The sequence below is a fragment of the Armigeres subalbatus genome, chromosome 3 (genome assembly GCF_024139115.2).
Source record: "Armigeres subalbatus isolate Guangzhou_Male chromosome 3, GZ_Asu_2, whole genome shotgun sequence".
Taxonomy (NCBI): domain Eukaryota; kingdom Metazoa; phylum Arthropoda; class Insecta; order Diptera; family Culicidae; genus Armigeres; species Armigeres subalbatus.
In genome coordinates, this window is record NC_085141.1 from 304,096,002 (window position 1) to 304,117,284 (window position 21,283).

The 21,283-nt window shown below is 38.9% G+C and overlaps 1 protein-coding gene across 3 annotated transcripts in view; it reads left to right on the plus strand.

Moving 5' to 3' along the window:
- The window catches only part of LOC134225065 (formin-J-like), a 455,409-nt gene that overhangs the window by 24,643 nt on the left and 409,483 nt on the right, over positions 1-21,283 (plus strand). The window lies entirely within an intron of this gene.

Here is a 21,283-nt window from a genome sequence, read left to right on the forward strand (position 1 = left end):
GTCTTGTAGTATACACGCTTTTGTGCGGCTCTGAATTATATTGAGTAGGGTTACTGGAGGTAATATTGGCATAGGACAAAATGTTGACTCTTCACGCACATACATCAATAATTTAGCGACAACCAGTGGCGTAGCCACGGGGGTGGTTTATTAGGACAAATTTCGAACACTTTCATATAAAAAAGTTCGGACCCCCCACCCATTTTTTCTGCGCCACTGGCGACAACACATTGTTTTGCAGGGAAATATTTATTACCGCTGCTTTAGAAAAGTGTATCGACCACATTTTATTTGCACTACACTATAATCCTGCACTTTTTCAACTGATTAACGCAGTAAACTTGCGTAAAAAATCACTTTGACATGGTTTTGCCTTTCTCGTACAACAAAGTTGTACCAGAAGGCTATAATTTCACTCCAAAAGCCAAATTTTGATAGAAGGCTCGGAGACCCATAGTGTTATATACCAATCGACTCAGCTCGAAAAACTGAGCACATGTCTGACTGTGTGTGTGTGTGTGTGTGTGTAGCCCCGGGATTTTTTATTGTTAAACACGTTTCATATAGAAGGACTTGACCGATTCGAGTGCAACTAGTTTCATTCGACGGAGAAACTTTCCTAGTTGGACACTATTGTTTTTGTTTGCTAATAACTCATTCGATTTGAATAATATTTCTATTTTTCTTTTAACAAATACGCTGTTTACATGCACACTTTAAGTCATTAATGAATTTAGCCATGACGCAATCCATTTCTCTCATAATAATTGCTTAAAATTACTCAATTATTGAGTAATTTATAAGCAGCGTGATAGAGTTGCATTAAATATTTTAACCGCCAAGATGTAGGCAATTAGCACAGCATTTACAACATTAATTCGAATCCAACATATCGAATCGAGAAAGGCATAATCACCACTTGGGGATAAATTTGGGTTTTTAGCAGCTATGTTTGATCGACTTATGCGTCCGTTCAAGAATTTTTTCTTCTGCCTAATAAAGGAATTTTCTGAATGAATTTACATATTTTGGCACATCAGGTGAACGGATAACAATCACACTATGTTAGCTAACATATTTTTTTCACAATTTCCATTAGTATAGCGACACGATTAACCAAAACTTTTTTGGATTATATTGGAACACCCGTTGCCGAATAGCGGCATGCGATTTTGATTCATAGCAGCCAGCAGGAGAAAATCGAAAATCAAAACATTCCGATATCCGATAACCCGACGAAAATAACTACATGATATAATTGATCAGGATCGCTTATTCTATACGAAGAACTTTAGAGATCATGCGGATAATTTTTAGTCTAATTCTTTCATCATAACTCAGACAACTCGCTTGCAAAAAGTATTTGATATGAAATATGGTATGAGAAAAGCGTTTTGTTTTTACTCGGAGAGTTGCAACACGTGAGAGGTTTGAGAAGATTCACAACAGCTGATCGATATAGAGAGGAGTGATATCAGACGGACTTATTAAACTACATCAAGGTACGCTGCGTCGAAAATAAGCATCCAATCATTGTAATTATGTATCTTGACGTAATAATATCAGATAGGAGGCAGAGTTCTAGCTATTTATGCAAAATAATAAGCAAGTTATTCTCGCGCTGAGTTTCATAGGGGTGTAATTATTATTAATATCTTTATTAATGAGGTTTTCGGCCCTGGACCGGTTCGCCTCGTATAGGGGTGTAACTGTATTGATTAATTTCTCTTAATCAATTTTATATTTTGTTTATAACTCAATTGTTTTAAAAGCTACAACCGTGATTATTGATTCTGGAACAAGATACAATCTTCCTATCACACCAAACCATTAAATCATCGACAAACTAGCGCAATTCGGTACAATAATAAAAAGAAAACGAATCTACGAAGAGAAATCGATCCATACAGTTACGCCCCTATGAAACTAAGTGCGAGAATTGTCTAGAATAAGGTTTGCAATTGAATTTCTCCATTGGTGCGTTTTTGCGGCATTCCCACCAAATGCCATGTTCATTTTTTGGAAAATAAATCTCTCAGGAGCTTCACGAGGGCAGGTGTGTTGATTTTTTGCTCTCGTTTGCATACTGCCACATAACATATAGGCATCATTGCCGTGGAATGTGGTCCTTCCATGATTCGCGAACGCTAGCGAACCTAGCGGTGGAAGTCAAGCTTTACTGAGCAACACGCATTAGACAGAGCAGCATCGCATGCTTTGCTGTCTCTTTCTTTCGCCTTTGATATACGGGAGTGCCGTTCGTCGATTGTTGAAAAACAAAAAGCCTACTTTGAAATTTGCAGTTTATTCTATGATGCCTATCTGTTTTGTGATGCTGCCTTTGTTCAACGTAAGTAAAACGGCAAATTACCAAACAGCAACCCATCTTTATCTTTCGTATGTTTGAAATCAACAGCCGCTTGTCCCAAGTGGGTTGAAAACAGCATCCACCTATAGAACTCATATAGGGAAAATTAGCCAATATTTTATCCATTTCGCTCGATACTTTTGGAGGCTCAAATAAGATATTGTGGGCAATTATTGTTGTTTTTAACTACTTGGCGCAATAACCAAAAGTAGGCAAGTCGCCAGATGGCATACTATTGGTTAAAGCACCAATATATGCTGATGTACAACAATAAATATGTTCAACTACAGCATAATAGGCTAAGGTTTGAGCCATATATCCTATTCCAGATTTTTCGAAAGGCTCTCATAATCTTATTTGGTTATATTTACGGTGCAGGAGTTAAAAAAAATGAAAATTAAATGTTCATTTTATCCGCACTATCTTTGTACGATTCTATCACAAACGCCCGAATGCCGCTCGCCCGAATGATAAACGCCCTAATGTAACATTCACCCGAATTCCATTCGCCCGAATGGGTCATATATTTATGTATAACTCCAGATTCTATAACATGTTATTTTTCCTAATCATATTAAAAGAAAAAAATATGCCAATCACCTGGAATATATGAACGTACCAGTTTGTCTAGTTTTTCATTCTTTTCTGCTATTTTAGATGTCTTCTTAGCCTGTAGTAGTCGTAGGGTATCAGTGGTCGCATTTCTTTCTTCTAGTTGGAATGGAAGTGTTTTGGAACGCTGTAAAACGGAGGACTTTCTCGTTTCAAAAACGTATTCCACTTGTTTTTTCCACCCTAAAATGTTATTAAAAGTATGAGGAATACTGTTTAGGGCAGGGTTCTTATATCAGGGTTCACTCACTTCGACAGTAGATGGGAGAGACTAGCGCGGGGTGAACAATTCATTTTCAGTGCAAAACATAAACAAACTCGGTGGCTGCCTCATATAAAAATCCAAGATGGCTGAGTCATGAAAGTGGCATACTGCTACACCTGTTTATATTCACCTTGGTTTAGGGTAATCTCATAGACCGACCATAGTGAAAGGGAGAAAATTGGGTCTTTAGTGGGCTTTTTATGCGTTGATTGGCGACCATTCACATGAGTCCGCTACGTTAGGGATAAAAACGTTAGGCATGATGGACGATTCGCATTACGGACGTTAGGCATATTGGTCGATTGGCATAATTCTGCCTTCTTTATGTTATGGACTGTTCTTTGGGTCATTTATGTATAACGTCCATTTTGCCTAACGGGTACACTGCCGTGAATCGCATATCTGTCCCATATTTGCTGGGTTTCCTATGCATATGGGACAAATATGCGATTCATGGCAGTACACCCCATTCACATAATACTTGCTTACATAAATAAAAAACGTTTCTTTGGGCAAGATTTTCGAACCTCCTTGAATACCTTTGTTATATCTTATTTAACATGAAAAAGTGCTAAGGTAACAAACTTTTTTTTAGACAAGTGGAAGTCTGTAGTCCTTCCCGTATGCCGATTGTAATCCCAATCGCTGATGTTTCCTTGAAACTTGAATTTGGGAAGACACGTTCATCAGCATTTTTCTCAGTCTTCTTACTTCTTATACTCTGGATCTAACGTATACTGATAAATTTCGTTCCATAAATGAACAAAAGGCTGTATCATACGATCCCGTGTTTTTATATAAAAAGACAGGAACACCGTCTTCGACCAGAGGTCATACAGACTGAACACTTAACACCTAGCATTAGACAACGGACATATAACACCCAGTGGACCAGTGGAGAATTTTTCGATCACGAAAAGTTTCCTCCTTACCGGGGCGGGAATCGAACCCACACTCCATAGCACATGCGTCTAGACGATTGACGTCGCTAACCGCACGGCCACGAAGCCCACAAGTTTTAGCATTAATACCAAGGGAACGAATCGACGGTGTTGACCTTCGCCTACAGCTCCGTGAACTGTGAACACTTGAGCAAATTGTTGTGGAACAGTTGAGAATCACCTGTCATAAGACGAGTTTATACAATCCCATTGAATTCCACCACTCGACTAAGTCGAGTCAAGTACGAGACACTGAAGACGGCCTTACTGTTGAGGTCGAAATAAGTATCTGTCAAAATACAATTAAGTGGTGGAATTCAATGGGATTGTATAAACTCGTCTTATGACAGGTGAAAACATTCCACTAAAAAGCTCAAAATGATTTTCTTATCAGTTGAGAATGTTCACTGAATGATGTGTTGAAGGAAATAGAAAAATCGTTCCATCATTACCATGGATAGTCGATTGCAAGAAAGGTTCTGCGTCCAATGTTGTCGATCTGTCGATATACACATATATATCACATTCTGATGGTTATAAGAGTTCATCACGTCATCACCGGCGTTACATTATACGACGTGGCTCGTTTTTGCTTATCTTTAAAACGAATTTTGCTCGAACCTTAATACTTAGGGAAGAAATCATGTCTTCAATACATTTAGAAATAACAATGTATGAAGAGAAGAAGGCATGTAAACAAAAAAAACTCATAATCGGCCCGCCAGTTGTTCGTAGTTGTTCGTAGAATTTTTGCTATATTGAAGGAATAACATCTGAATCCAAGCATTCTATGAAATATGATATTTGAAAGGGCCCAGGTAGGAAACAAAAGTTGATAGATTTTCAAAGGTTTCCATTTGAATTTCCATTTATTGATTAAAATTATTGGAACAATCCCTAGTAACATTTTGGTTTTTTTTACTGGTTTTATGACACTCTAATAGAGAAAATTATGGTCTTCAAGAGCGTTATAAATCTTACAATATTATTTGCGGTGGATTATAGAAGCTACAAACCCTTTTCACTCAAGCTAATATGAAATCGGAAAATGCAGTACGAACCGAAACCTTTCCAGGACGGTGAACTTGGCAAGGAATGCACTTCGGCTGTTGTTGACATCGTGCCCTAAGGAAACAGTCTCCTTCAGTAGCATTAGTTTGCGCGGAACACGGTAAAGACTCTGAAGAGTAAAGTTTTCGCAGAAGAATTGAAAGCTTGAGTTTATTAAAGCTTTCATAAGAACTACAGTGCCCATAACCGTAATAGTTACAACTAATGTTTTTTATACGTGACAAAACTATTGTGATAATAATCAAACCTATAAGATGCATACCGACCAAAAATCAAATTGACCGTTACAGAACACCCATCATACTTAACAAAGAGCAATCAAATTTTTTTCCCTGAAGAAGACATCGAACCCGATGTCGAAACGTTGGACAAAATTTAAAAAAAATGTTCTAATAAACCAGACTGCATAGCCGAAAAATCTCAAAAATTAACACTACAGTCGAAGTCAACAATTGAAAGCTACTTTACGTGAAAAAGCGACCAGCTTCATATTCTGGCAATCGATAAAAATATTGATGTGAAAAACGTAGCAAAGACTGCTTTCTTCATCGACATTTTCGAATGACAGAGAAATTGGCAGCTTTATTCCCAATGCAGGGAACAACTAACGGGGAAACCCCGAAGATTGTTAAAAACTGTGTAAAAGAACTTTTATTCTCCTTCGAAAACTTAAGTGACCTTACGATTACGATTGCGATTGATGGAGCACTAGCAAAGACAGGAAAGAACAAAGGCGTTGTGACAATCCACATAGATATGGCAATATTTCCCTGCCATTGTCACCAAAAGAATCCATATGCGAAAATCGACTTTATCAACGTTAGGGAACTCAACCCCACCAACTATAAATGATGTTAACGGAAATGAAAGCCGAATACGGAGACTTGCTGTATTATTGCGAATTTAATGCTCAAGAGATTTTATTCTTTTCGAAAAGAAAATGGCACTATAAAGATAAGATAAAGTAAAACCACTACGCAAGAAAGATCCTGAACAGTGTTGTAAAATGTCATTTGCATTCGTTTGTATAATTTTCCCAGAACTTTTTTCTGAAGGTAGCCATAATTCCTGAGGTATGACGAACTTATAGCGCTTAAATGTGCCTACAACTTTGTCTAATAAGACATTGCTGTAAATATGTAATCTGAGGCGTGGGAGGCAAAATGTCATTCAAATGACATTATGTCAAATGACACGTGACATTTTGGAGAGTTTTCACTATCCAGCCTCATATGTTATATTTAGGGCAATGTACCCTTGGACAAAAATGTAGCCCTACTCAAGCGTTATGAGTACATCTAAAATTTTGAAATAAATTTAGCTTCTGAAGAAAGTTATGGACAAATTAGTCAAATGACATGCAGATGACATTTTACAAGCCTGATTGATTGATTGATGAAGGATTCCTGAATAGATGAGTGAATTAGCTTTTCTTGCAGACATCAATGACTTGAACATAAAGCACCTTGGCATAGTGGATTGTAAATTAACGAAATTCCCATTTTTTCAACATTCGGTAAAAGGTGTGAATAGATCGACGAAATCAAAATAAACAAAAAAGATTAAGAAGTGGAGGAAAGAAAGATTGTTTGAAAGCAATTAAATCGTGTTTAGTTTTTCTAGAAAATGAAAAAAAAACAGTAATTATTTTGAAAATATTTAAAAAGTTATGTACAAAATATTTGCTGGCCCGCTAGCAAGTGTGAATTCTAAAAATTAGTCCGTGGTTTGAAAAGGTTGGGCAGGCCTGTTAAATAAATACCCTTGCAACGATATTTTTTGCTACAGCTCTAATTATTTCGGCAGGTTCTGATTCATTTCAGGATGTTTGTGGACCGCTATAAGTGACCAGCATACATAAAACATATTTCAATAAATATCTGATTCTCTCAAAAATGCTGAGCGATTGAAACTGACTTTTTTTTTCTATGTGAATGGATTGGAAGACAATGATGAGCAAATTATCCTCGTTTTATGATTGAATTCAAAGCAAGTGCTTAACGTGTTCATTTAACCACCTATTCTCCTACACCCATTAAATGTTACCCGAGCAGCACCAGTCAGACAAAAAAAGGTGGTTGCAGCAACTTCATTGTGACTGGGTCTGGTTATATATGAGTTACAGGGGTTAGACAAAAAGGTTGAGATAGGTAAAAATAAGTCGAAATTCAAATCAGCATAACTTTGCGTATAATAATCCGATTTTGATAAAACCGGGACCATCAGAAGCGGACACTCTTCTAGTATACTGTCCTCCAGCAAAACCTGAGATTGGTCCTTGGCCACCGGTGGTGTTCCGGGTTTTCCGAGGGTATGTTCAAGACGCATTTTTTCCACTGCTTGTAATTTTATGTGACGTTAACTTTCATCATGTTTTATACTTTCTCCGAAAACTAGAACTAATATGCCGGCCAATGGTGGCTGTAGCTCGAGAATCCATCTAAACTACACAGAGATACGGCCATTTCCGTAAAAACGGTACCGATAACATGAAGAAATGATAACAAATCGGAATAATACAAATATGAGTATCTGACTTCATGGCTTTGCGAGACGATGATTATAGAAACATTTCCAGAATGATAGTGTCCACTGGCACCCTTATAGCAGGTTCCATGGGCCTTCCAGGAGAGGCCGGTTTCGGCACCATCTGGAACCATACATATATGGGTGTCAAAATTCATGTTTTCCCAAGACGATGAATATAGGATCTTTTAAGAGATATATTTTGAGGACTGTAAGACTCTTTGGCCAATTTGTAACAGGTTCCGGAAGTTCTGCGAAAGTGACATTTGTTCAGGGTGTATGGCCAATCCCGTATCGTTTTCACGAAAATGGCCATATCTCTGCGTATACCTAACGGATTTTAGATCTGCAGCCAGCATTGGTCAGCATATTAGTTCTAGTTTCTGGGGAAAGCATTAAACATGATGGCAGTAAACGTCATATAAAATGACAAGCAGCAGAAAAAATGCATTTTTAACATACCCTCGGAAAACCCGGAACACCACCGGTGGCCAAGGGCCAATCAGAGGTTTCGCATAGGGCCAGTATACTAGAAGAGTTTCCGCGTCCGATGGTCCCAGTTTGATCAAAATCGGATCATTCTACGCAAAGTTATGCTGATTTGAATTTCGACAAATTTTTGCCTATCTCAACCTTTTTGTCTAACCCCTGTATATATAACCACGTGTTTATTTTTCGCAGTTTTTTTTCTGGGGTTTACTTTGTTATGGTGAAACTCGAAGAGCGTCACGAAAATATGACAGACTTTGAACGTTAATATCTTAGCCGTTTCTCGATGGATTTTCAATTTTCCATTCCATCAAGAAAGATTCAACGCTTCTATACAATATTCTAATAATATTGATTTTTAGATAACAATATCATCAATAATTGTTGAATAGTTTAGTAATAGTAATAGTCAATCATGTTCGTGTTTCGCAAGCACAGATATCAAAATCGAGCAACCTGCGAGTTTGGCTCTAATCCTCAGTTCAAACAAAGTTTCGTGGAGAGCGGACACAGCAGCGCAGCAACGAAGGCACCGGTAGCTATGGCAACGGAATACGATCTTCATCGGTGATGGTCGTCAGAGTGGTTACTGAGAAGAATTCAACCGCAACGATGACGTCTGTTGCAGTGGTATCAGGCCATTCGGCCGCAGGTCATTAGGCCGAATGGTCATTAGGCCGAACGGTCATTAGGCCGAATGGCCATTACGCCGAATTAGCGCTCAGGGAATCAATTTTTCTAGGATGCGCATGCGAAAAAAGCGACAAAAAAGAACCAACGACAAAGCTTTGTTTTTGATAATAATGACAATGATCCGAAAACTTTTGTCGGCAATAAAAAAGAAGTCAATTTTGTTGCTAATTTTGTATTCCGTTATTTTGCATTATCTTTACAGCAAATTTCGGTTTTATGCTATCGTAGCTTCTGCTTTTATGGGAATATTCGAGAATCTAACTCTGATTACAAAAATAGCATCGTATTCCCGGAAATATCAAAGCATGCAAGGCAAATGATTCTTATCATATGGTGTTCGGATTCTGATGAAGGCCTGTTGCGAAGTGCGTTTGTCAGTAACAAACTCTGTGGACGACAGATGGTATATTGTTAGGCATTGCTCGAATATTGATTCCCTGAATAGAAGCAAAAAGTGAAAAATGAGAAGTTCTTTCTTCACCTTACCCCTTCTTCCTTCTTGCATCCTCCATCTTCTATCAGTCTTCTTTTTTATTTTTTATTTTTCGCTCTTCCTTCTTTCTTCTTCTTTGTTACTTATTTCTTCTCCCTTCTTCCTTCTTCTTTCTGCATTCTTCTTCCTTCTGTCTTCCTTCATTCTTCTTCTTTCTTTGTTCTTCCTTCTTCCTTCTTTCTCTCCCTTATTTCTTCTTTTCCCCACCCTTCTTCTTTCTAGTTTCTTCTTCTTTTTTCCTTCTTCTTTCTCCCTTCTTCTTCTTTCTTCTTTCTTTTCAATTATTCCTTCTTTCTTCCTTCTTCTTAATTTTTCTTTTTTCGATTTTTCTCCCTTCTACCTCTTTCCTTCTTCCTAATTCTTCATTCCTTCTTCCTATCTCCTTATTTCTCCTTCCTTTTTCTTTCTTCCTTCTTGTTTCTTTTTTCTTCCTTCTTATTTCTTCGTTCTTCCTTCTTGTTTCTTTGTTCTTCCTCATTTCTTCTTCTTTCTTCCTCCTTCCTTCAGCCTTCTTCCTGTTTCCTTCTGCCTTCTTCCTTCTTCTCTATTCCTTCCTGCTTCCTTCCCTTAACCTTCTTCCTTCTTCTTTCTTATTTCTTCCTTATTCCTTCTCCCTTTTTCCTTCTTTCTTCTTTTTCTTCTTCCTTCTTCCTTCTGCATTCTTTCTTCTTCCTTCTTCTTTCTTCTTTCTCCCGTCTTTCCTTCTTCCTTCTTCCTTCTACCTTCTTCCTTCTTTCCTCTTCCTTCTACCTTTTTCTCACATCTTACTCCCGAGTTCTCATTCGGCCTAATGGCCATTCGACGTAATGACCTTCGGCCTAATGACCCAGAATCGTTGCAGCTTAGTGATAAATTATGGGGCGGTCGGCACGACGGAGCACTTAAGTGAAATTTTCTTGCGAGTTTCGGACCAATGGTTGACTGCTGTTGAGTAAGTGATTGGAAGCACGCATGATTAGAAGTACATCTGTCCTTTTAAGGGCCGAACAATTTACTTTAGAAAAGAAGAGAGTGACGGACGGGAAATATCTTTGCAGTATCACAGTCGGAAAGAAAGCAATGCATAGTGTTGCGTTTTGCCGATTTAATGCGCTTTTTTATAGCATTGTTTCTGTCATTGGCAATACTACAGGGGGCTAGGGAGGGCTATAGCCCCACCTAGAACTAAATTAGCCCCCTCTAGAATTTTTGCCGCTTTGCATGAATATTGCACTTGTCTAGCTCTCTGATCATATATAGGCGTAACTGCCAGGAATTAGTTCTCTTCATTCACATCTCTCTCTACGAAACATTGAATCTATTTTAACAAATTTTCGAACTTCGAACAATTGTTATATCTTACGATAGTAATGTTAAACACGAAACATAGTACGCTCCCTTGATTCTCCAGCGCCAGAAATTGCCACTTTAGGAAATTGGAGTAAGGACAGTGGTTCCATGCTGATGCAATGATTGAATAAATAATAGAAGCAACAGACTAAGAAATACAATTTAAAATACAAACACAATTTCTAAAATTTTGATTGGATAAAGAAAGTTCTAGTGGCTGTAGCTTCTAGTCTGTACGGACTCCAGACTCCAGAAAGGCAAAATCTTGAGTTTTCAACATAAATTTAAATGAGAAAGAAATCGAAATTATTTCGGATGGATAAAACTCCACAGGCGTCTTACTACCCAACAAACAGTTTAAGTTGAATAAGCTAGTTTTTTAGCTGAACAAGCCAAATTGTGGCGAAATAAGTTCTTTAACAGCTTCCAATGCTTGTTGGGTAAGCTCATATGTCTTTCTAATCGCATAAAGGTTTTCTGGAATCCAACGACAGAAAATTCGTCACTCATACTCAACGGTGTCAGGCCATTTGGCCGAATGCCATTTGGCCGAATGCCGTTTGGCCGAACGCCATTTGGCCGAATGCCGTTTGGCCGAACGGGTCGTTTGGCCGAATGCCGTTTGGCCGAATAGTTAAAAAAATTTAACCTCAGTTAACGATTGGTCCTTCTTCCTCCTTCTTTCTTCTTCCTTCCTTCTTCTTTCTTCCTTCCTCCTCATTCCTTCTTCCGTTTTCCTTCTTTCTACTTTCTTCTTTTTCCCATCCTCTATCTTCTTTCTTCCTTCCTCCTTCTCCCTTCTTCCTTCTTCCTTCTTCCTTCTTCCTTCTCCCTTCTTCCTTCTTTCTTCTTCTTTCTGCCTTCGTTTTTCTTCCTTCATTTTTCTTACTTTTTTCTTCTTCTTTCTTCCTTTTTTTCTTCTTTCTTCCTTCTCCCTTCTTCTTTTTTCCTTCTTACTTCTTCCTTATCCTTCTTTCTACTTTCCTCTTCTTTCTTCCTTCGTTTTTCTTTCTTCCTCTACCTTCCTTCTTTATTCTTTCTTCTTTCTTATCCCTTCTTCTTATTTCTTCCTTCTTCCTTCTTCCTTCTTTCTTCGTCCTTCTTTCCTCTTCTTTCTTCCTTCGTTTTTGTTCTTTCTTCCTTCTTTCTTCTTCCTTTCTCCTTCTTCCTTCTTCTCTTTCTTCTTCTCTTCTTCCTTCTTTATTCTTTCTTCTTCTTTCTTTTTTTTCTTCTTCCTTCTTCCTTCTTACTTTCTTCTTTCTTCTTCCTTCTTCCCTCTTTCCTCTTCTTTCACCCTTTTTTCTTCTTTCTTCCTCCTTCTTCCTTCTTCTTTATTCCTTCCTACTTATTTCTTCTTCCTCCTTCCTTCTTCCTTCTTTCTTCTTCCTCCTTTCTTCTTCCTTCTCCCTTTTTCCTTCTTCCTTTTTCCTTCTTCCTTCTTCCTTCTTCCTTTTTCCTTCTTCATTCTTCCTTTTTGCTTCTTTTTCTTACTTCTTCCTTTTTCATCATCCTTCTTCCTTTTTTATTCTTTCTTCTTCCTTCTTCTTTCTTCTTTCTTTTTTCTTACTTCTTCCTTCTTCTTTCTTCCTTCTTCTTTCTTCTATTTACCCTCTTTCCTCTTTTTTAACCCTTTTTCCTTTTTCCTTCCTCCTTCTTCTGTATTCCCTTTTTCCTTCTTTCTTTCTCCTTCTTCCTTCCTCCTTCTTTCTTCTTCTTTATTCCTTCCTACTTATTTCTTCTTCCTCCTTCCTTCTTTCTTCTTCCGTCTTCCTTTTTCTTTCTTCCTTCTTGCTTCTTCCTTCTTGATTCTTCCTTCTTCCTTTTTCCTTCTTCCTTCTTCCTTCTTCCTCCTTCCTTCTTCCTTCTTCATTCTTTCTCTCGTCTTCTTTTTTCTTCTTTCTTCTTTCTTCCTTCTTCCTACTTCCTTCTTCCTTCTTCCTTCTACCTCCTTCCTTCTTCCTACTTCATTATTTCTTCTCACTTCTTCTTTCTTCCTTCTTCCTTTTTCCTTCTTCCTTCTTCCTTCTTCCTTCTTCCTTCTTCCTTCTTCCTTCTTCCTTCCTCCTTTTTCTTTCTTTCTTCTTCCTTCTTTCTTCTTCTTTGTTGCTACTCAATACTCACTTCTCACTTCGTAAAAAGCGTATTCCAACTATTCGGCCAAACGACATTCGGCCAAATGGCGTTCTGCCAAATGACCCTTTCGGCCAAACGGCATTCGGCCAAACGACATTCGGCCAAACGGCATTCGGCCAAATGACCCTAAACCTACTCAACAATGCGCTTTTCCAATCACAGGCAAAATCAGAATTATGAAGGAAAATTTCGTTTGACTACTCTGACATCAACGTCAAATGATTTGCCATCCAGAGAGAAAAAAATTTCTGCAGCTTCGGCAAGCGATTATGATTTGCACTTTGAAGTATGTTAGTCTCGGCTTAACCTCCTCTAGTGTATCTGAGAAAAACCGATTTTTTTTCAATAATGTTCCTTTCCAATTACAAACAGAAATAACATCCGAATTTTGAAAGAAATTATCACTTGACTACTACCGACGCCAACGTTTCTGCAGCGTTGCTCTCCGACGAGCGTTGGTGATTCTGATACTGACGGAAACTTCCTTCAGTACCGCGAGAATGCAACCGACGGCGACGCCATTGCTTGCTATCAACCCTTTCTTTTCATAAAATGCTGGTCCTGAAAAAAAGTCGATTTTCAATCCACAATGCGTCTTTCGCATCACTCACAGCAATCAAACTTTAATCCGAATCTTGCGTTAAAAATCCACTGCTACTGCTGTCCGCCCTAGCAGCACACATGTTCCACATGGGTTACTGCAACTCATATGAAACCAGATTTAGTCACAATCAAGTTGCTGCAATCATTTTTGCCTGACTTGTGCTGCTCGGGCGACGGCCACTAAATGATTTTCCGCTAAGGCGCTAAGGATTAAAGTTCAGCACCGCCACTGACATCCCGAGACCGCAATCGACGCCTAAGAAGTATAGATTTTCTTTTAACAAAGCGCCTTTCTAATCACTGACAGAAGCGAAACGATAGTCAGAGCATTGCGGGGATATTTCTCTTGAGTACTGTTATACTCTACTGGTACGGCTCTTCTAGCCCTCGAGGATTTCGGTCCGGAACCCAGAAGGGGAATCCGATTAAAACCCCAGGCCACTGGTCTGACCTACGGCAGCCAACGGGGTGGGCGCGGAAGGCCTCTTTTTGGTCCTCGAGTCCCAGGGTCGTTTTGAGGAAGCGGGGAGGCTTTCGGATCTGGTTAGCAACGGAATTGGAGGTTAGTTTTGCAAACTTTATTTACTCACTCGGAAACGATGTCTGGAAGCGCTAATTCTGTAAACCACAGTGTAATCGCTGACTGGACTGGCAAACTTGGCGATGACAGCAATCCGGTGGGACTGCTGTTGGTTACGCTAGCCTTGACGGTTGGGGTCCAATGTCGACGGAACGACGGGCCGGATCGGTGAAAATCGTGATGGAACGGTATCTTGATAGGCTGGGTATAGAACGCTGGTGAGGGCGGTGAACGACTGATAGCACGGCGAGAATGGCGATATCGACGGCAACTAGAGACTGGCAGGCTGGCTGTGCGACGCACCGGCTCAGCGACTATCGCGATGGCGGTTCTAGCTTTGCAGGCTTGATAGCGGGACAAGAATGGCGATGGCGACGGTAGTTGGCCAGCAGGCTTGCTGATCGATGGGTAGGGTTCGGGAAAATCACGATGGCGACGATAGTTTGACAGGTGGATCGAACAACGCGTATAGCGAGGCTCACCGGGCGATGCGCTGGGTCAGCGACAATCGCGATGGCAATGGTGGCTTGGCAGGAGCGGCGAAAATAGCGAGGCCGGCAATAGATCGGCCAGCAGGTTTGCTAGACGACGGGCAGGATCAACGGTAATCGCAATGATTGCGCTGACGGAACGGACCGGGAAAGCGGTCACCCTGTCGGCGTGACGAGTAGGCGGCCAGAATGATAGGCGAAAACCGCAATCTGTTGTGGCCACTCGATTGGCCGAATCTCGAACTTAGGACCAAACTGTCCTTAAGGACTAACACTGAGTCCTTCACGTACAATTACCCGCACGTTTTTTAAACCGGCTCTAATTGGCTCTTCTGTTGCACAAAAACTAACCGTTCTCCACGAGGCTTCTCATCCAACTCCCGAAAACCATCTATCTCCCGAGTCTTCTGTCCCCACCCATACAGTCATCCAGCTCTGTGCTCCCCATTCTCGACATTCGTCGTGTCATTTCCCGGTTTCCGTTCCCTGTGCTGTCACCCAGCTACCAACAAGCGCCATCTGTTAGGGAGTTTGTCGTCCCCATTGGTTGGTAGCACATGCCCGCGTAATAGGGTTCTAAAACCATACCTCCGTTCCCATACACTATCCGAATAGTGAAAATCGCAATATAACTTTTCTCCACTGTTTTGGAACATGCAATGTTACAGTACTGCTACTTTCGGCGACGGCCAGAGCATTCTAATCTCTTGTTTTTAATAATTGGGGAAAATCTTAAAGAGTTCGTCGATCGATTGATACCAAAATCTCGAAAATCGTTACTTTTTGTAAATGTCTCAAATTTGAATTACCTCCCTATCTTCACAAAGGATGTAATCCTGTACGTCAAAAATTAGCCCCCCTAGAATTTTTTGTTAGTTACGCCAATGGTTTCTGTTGATTTTTTAGCTGTAGTTTGTTTGGAGAAAACGTTAGATATGAAAAGGGCCTTTTTTGGTAAATCTGTAAAATGATTAATCCACCTAAAAGTAAGATAAAAATTTAGCTTAATCACCGAAACCAGATATGTGCCTAGTGTCTTTAAGAAAGTTGTAGCGGATGGTATTTCAAGCCACTTTGCCAAAGACACCCCATACCTATGACTTATATAGTACGAGATATGTGATATTTTCTGTGGAAGGTCCCTGAAATCGGGTCCACGACGTTAGGCTTAAGTACGTTAGACATGATGTACGTTAGGCATAACGGACGATTGGCTAAATTTAGTACGTTAGGCATAATGGACGTTTGGCATAATTCTGCTTTCTTCATATCATAGGCTGTTCTTTGGGACATTTTATGCCTAACGTCCATTATGCCTATCGTCTGTTATGCCTAACGTCCATTATGCCTAACGTACTTATGCTTAACGTCCTTATCCCTAACATACTTATGCCTAACGGGGTATACCCCCTGACATCAGGCATTTTTAACACAAAGTTGTTTGGCTAACAAAAATACACGTTTTTGTAGAATATTGCGAAGCTTTTTCTTTTAAAATTGAAAAGTTATTTGAGAAACTATGTTTTTTCTAGGGGTGTTTAAGAATCGTGTAACTTGTTCCGACGCAAAATGGCGCACACACTTCACATTTAAGCATTTCAAGAATGCCATTATGCAGCAAATCAAAACTTGTTTCAAATGTTTAGAAATTTTGTGGCATTTTTGTGGTGTTTAGATCGATTTCTCTTGGATTTAGTATTTCGTTTATAACTCAACTATTTCATAAGCTGCAGTCCTGATTGTTACTTTTGGTGCAAGATGTACTCATCCTTTATAACACCTAACCATTAAATCTTTGTCAATATACAGCAACTCGCAACTGTGATAACTGGGATAAAAACAAACAAAAAAACCGACGAAGAGAAATCGATCAATGCAGTTACGCGCCTATGATTCTTAGCGCGAGATTTATTTGATATCCGCTTCGCTACGTTATTTTTTAGCCACGTTAAATCTTGTAAATCCAAAATGTTATCTATCGAAGGCTGAAAAGGCTACAAACCTTTTCTAAAACATCCGACAGTCAACATCTGACAATATAAATATCATTTTCATACCAAGAATTTATCCGAGAAGAATCAAACTCTTGCTAGGTGGATTATCTGACTTTTTAGGGTGGGATCCGCCTTACTGATTGTAGAGCTGGTTCCATCCACACTGCTTATGAGTCGTTCGATGGGTAATGTCCGTAAAGTGGAGATTGCTTATCAACACATATCAGCTCAGTCCTACGAAATTCTGAAGCAGGTATTTACCTTTCGTCGTCACCGGGCACGCTGCGCTGCTTAACGTTTCGGGAGGTGGTGACAAAATGTAAACATAACCATGGGAAACATATAATTTTCGACACGAGCTGCATACGAGTTGAGTGACGTTGATGTTGCCGGGCCACACCGGCCGCGCGCCGTCAGCCGTATGGCTACAAATGGGTTCATTTGAGGTTGAACACCAACCAAGCGTCATAGTGATAGCTTTTGTGATTGACATCCCATGTTCGATTTATAGATGATAACGATGCTGGCATTGGAATTGTTATTAATTTTGTACATAACGGTGGAGATAGTTGTCACCTCTTTTATGTTTGAGGAATGGAATTCATTGACCTTCGTGTGATTTGTTAAGAACCTAGCAATTAGCACCAGGTGATGCAAGAAAATTTTAATGAATTTCTGTATTCTGGCCCCATAAACATAACCTGCATGTCCAAATATAGACCGTTCCGATAGTAATAAATACACTTTGTTTATTGAACAATTTCAATTTTTACATGTCATCTACTGTTTTATGGTTATATATGGTCCAAAATTTTATTTACTTTCATTATAGCATGAATTTTTACTTCTCATTGTTTTGAGGTTTTGCACAACGTGTTTTTCAGCTATTTCTTGAAAAAAATCATAAATATTTTTACTTAATACATTCGATCTGTTTTTGCACTCATTTAACAAGCATTATGGATTTTGGTAATTGCAATAAGACGAGAATGAGAACAATTTCAAATTAATAGCGACTAGCCCCAAAAAAGATTAGATATTATTTCGAGCTCTCGTTTTCACTAATGCAACAGGTTTTTTACTTTTTGGAGCAATGTAGTCTGTGTAATTAGTGTCCAGATCAAAATTAGTGTCCAGATATACCGTACCTGAGCGTCTGTTTTCAAAGCCATATTCGTGCTCATGAGGATTATTACATTTTCGAAATATTTTTTGTTGTTTTTTGGAGTTTTGTTAATGCGGCAAGACAGACATTTTTATGCATCTTTAGTTATACGATTTTTTTTACCAAAAAAAAACACGTACCACAAATAACCCCAGCTTGTAAAAAACCTGCCAATAATAGAACAAAAACTGTCGTAGCCGTCAATTTGGTAATGTTTCCTTTCTCTTACTTTATCTACATCTCTTAATCATATAGAAAGGATCACTGCTTCCATCTGTCACATCACGGGTTAATGAGCCTTTTAACTAAAGGTGTGGGTCCCACACTGTGGGAATTAAAAAACCTTGGCCAGCACGCAAACTTTTTGTCGCACGTAGTGCGATATTAATATGAATATTAGCCTTCCAAAATAAACACGCGACCATCCGTTGCCAAGTCTAGGTGGCTGTTAAAACGTGATACCGTCTCATAACAATGACACATAGTCCTCAGCTCACCAATGGCGCTGCCGCTTTCGGCTAGGCAAAGTTTATTGTACCAGTTGGTCTTGGTCAAATACCTCACATTACCACCGCAGTAGTCACTCGCCATCCTCGCCGTGTCGTCGTTGTCGAGGTAGGTTAGTTAATAATCAACCTTGACATGCCTGGAATGGCAAAGACACAAACATCCCACCGAGTAATGGAGCGAAGAGAGCCTGCAGTGCCGCCTGTTAGAAATCACATAATACGTCTATGATGGCGCATGATTCGTGATAGATCAGAATGCTGCTGGGAAAACAGTGCTCGAATATGGTCTTGACAGCACTTTGCCAAGTGAGCTGCACTAAAATCTCCAGAACAAACAATTTGGATCGCCCGCCGTTACTAGCCACAAGTAGTGGAATTTATAAACAATAGTATTTAGGCACGTTGTATCGATGACGTTCATGGTGCACAAACCCAGTTTTAAGTAGATCATCTATAGCTTCAAGGCGTGACGAACGTCGAGGTACACATTATTTGCACAAGTCATCGATCACCCCTCAAACATAGATAAGGGACATACAACTCGGAATTGAATATGTCAAAGACATTTAACGGAAATCGAACAATGTTCGCTGCCAGAATACAAAAGAATTGATTTATCTCACTTTACAAATCACTCTGAGTAAGAAAAGTATTAAGCTCTTTCAGTGGAATGTTTAATTGAAATCTTTACAGATACGTATTTCAACCTCAACTGTAAGGCCATTTCAGTGCCTCATACCGGTCTAAGCAATTTTCGGACTGGAAATTGTTTCGACTTCCCTGGGCATAAAAGTATCATCGTTCTAGCCTCATGATATACGAATGCAAAAATGGTAACCTGGCTTAGAAACCTCGCAGTTAATAACTGTAGAAATGCTTAATGAACACTAAGCTGCGAGGCGGCTCTGTCCCAGTGTGGGGATGTAATGCCAATAAGAAGAAGAAGAAGAAGATACTAGTAGTCGAGACAAACTTAAAAGTTCTGATGGCATTGGCATGATTTATCCCACTACTTTTTTTGAGATCTAACATTTGAAAACTCTTCAAAAACTTGCTATACTTGATATACAAAAAAGCCTAAAAAGTACCGATTGAGCGCAATAACTCTCCATAATTGCATCACAGTAACAAAATAAAACCTGCCAAAGTCATAACTTCTAATTTAAAATCCAATATTTAAACGCTTCCATCTTGAGTTCATCGTTGAATTGATGTGTTAGGAATAACGTCCTTGGCACTCATATCATATTTCTTTGACACACTCTTTCATCGGAGCATTCATATCATATTTATTTGAGTATACTTTCAGTTTTTACGATACTTTCAACAAATCAAAAGTGCTTGACGACCAACATCGGCTTGTCTATGACTTCGCTTTTGCGGTGAAATGTTCGACTAACGCCTGCCGGAATCATAATAAATATTGCTTATGCGGTGTATTGAAGACATAGAAACTGAATCATATTCTGCCGATTTCTGTCTTTGAGGGAACTCCGTCGCCATTGATTCTTTTATGGATCGTAATTGAAGGCTAGAACATTCGCCTTCGAAATCGCCTGATCCCATGAAGTTAAGACGATTGTCTAAGCGGATCAACGAATGACAGATGTTATTATATCATATTATTTTAGTTTTTAGCTGTGAAGATCATTCGTGAATTGTAGTTCTACCCAATGCCAACTCTAAAGTAGACGTCTAATATTTGCACAGTTTTGTCTTAAAATTGCTCGGTGTCAACCTTTCAAGGCAAAATACATCGTTGCCAGCCCAGTCGTTTGCATAAATTCAAATGAAAAAGCTACAAACCATGTGAAAACAAAATATTTGCCATCTTTTTGAGAAGCGTCAAACTGTGCGAAGATGAACTCAAACGAAGTCTCAACAAGATGATGCAATACACTTCAATGAAAAAGCGTTTGGAGGTGATTGAAATGGAAAAACAAGTTTAATCTTACCTGGAAATGGGTGACATCTGGATGGGGATCCACATATAAGCAACAGCAACTCTTTTTAGCAAAACTTGTTTTGTGTACAATCATACAACATTGCCAAGTATACTTGATTATTGAAATTATATTTATTTGTAATTTATTCGACACAATCGAATATGATTTTCTAGCTTTCATTGTGGTTATAGTGTTATATACTTTTCACAAATTCCTGCTGTTTTCAAAATCGAAATTATCCGATTTGGGGTTCGTCGCTTAAAAATTCAAATCTGTTGAATTTATTTGTACTTTTAATTTATCAATAATGTAGAACGTATAGTCCCTTTTAGAACCCGAATTTTTTTCACTCTCAGGAACTTTATTTGAGGGAACTTAGAGCTTATCTGAGATCAGTGAAGGTACCGTAATTAGAAATGTACACAAACAGAGATCATAGAAGGCATAGGAACAGATGGAGACGCATGGTACAACTTTGCGCATTTTTGTGTTTAATTGTGTCATTTCAAAATTTTCATATTGACCGCTCTTCTCTTTTTCTTCTCCTTCTATCTATTTCCTATCTTTCTTCTTCTATCTTCTATATATAAAAAAATAGTTTGCATTTCCTTCGAGGAAATGATCGGATGTACCGATCTGCAAGATTTTCTCACCTATCGATTCGTCTTGAGATGAGCTGTGTTTATATATAAAGAATGATAGATATTTTCATTGGAATAGTTTGAAAATGTATAAAGCTGGTGCGTTGTGTAGAATTTCAAAACAATCGTGTCAAAATCGATCTAGAATGCGGCGCTGCTAATTTGACATTTTACCAAGAAAATCAACTGCCTAACCCGGGTAAGGCAGGGTCTGATTAGCTAGTCTTCTCTTCTTCTTCTACTTTCCTTTTTTCTTCTTTCTTCTCCTTCTTATTCTTCTTCTATTTATATCTTCTACTTCTTCTATATCTTCTATATATATAAAAATGAAATGGTCTGTGTTCGTATCCGTATAACTCAAAAACGGCTGGATGGATTTTCTTCATTTCTTCAGCAAATATGTTCGTTACCGTTTCCGACGGGTTTATATAATA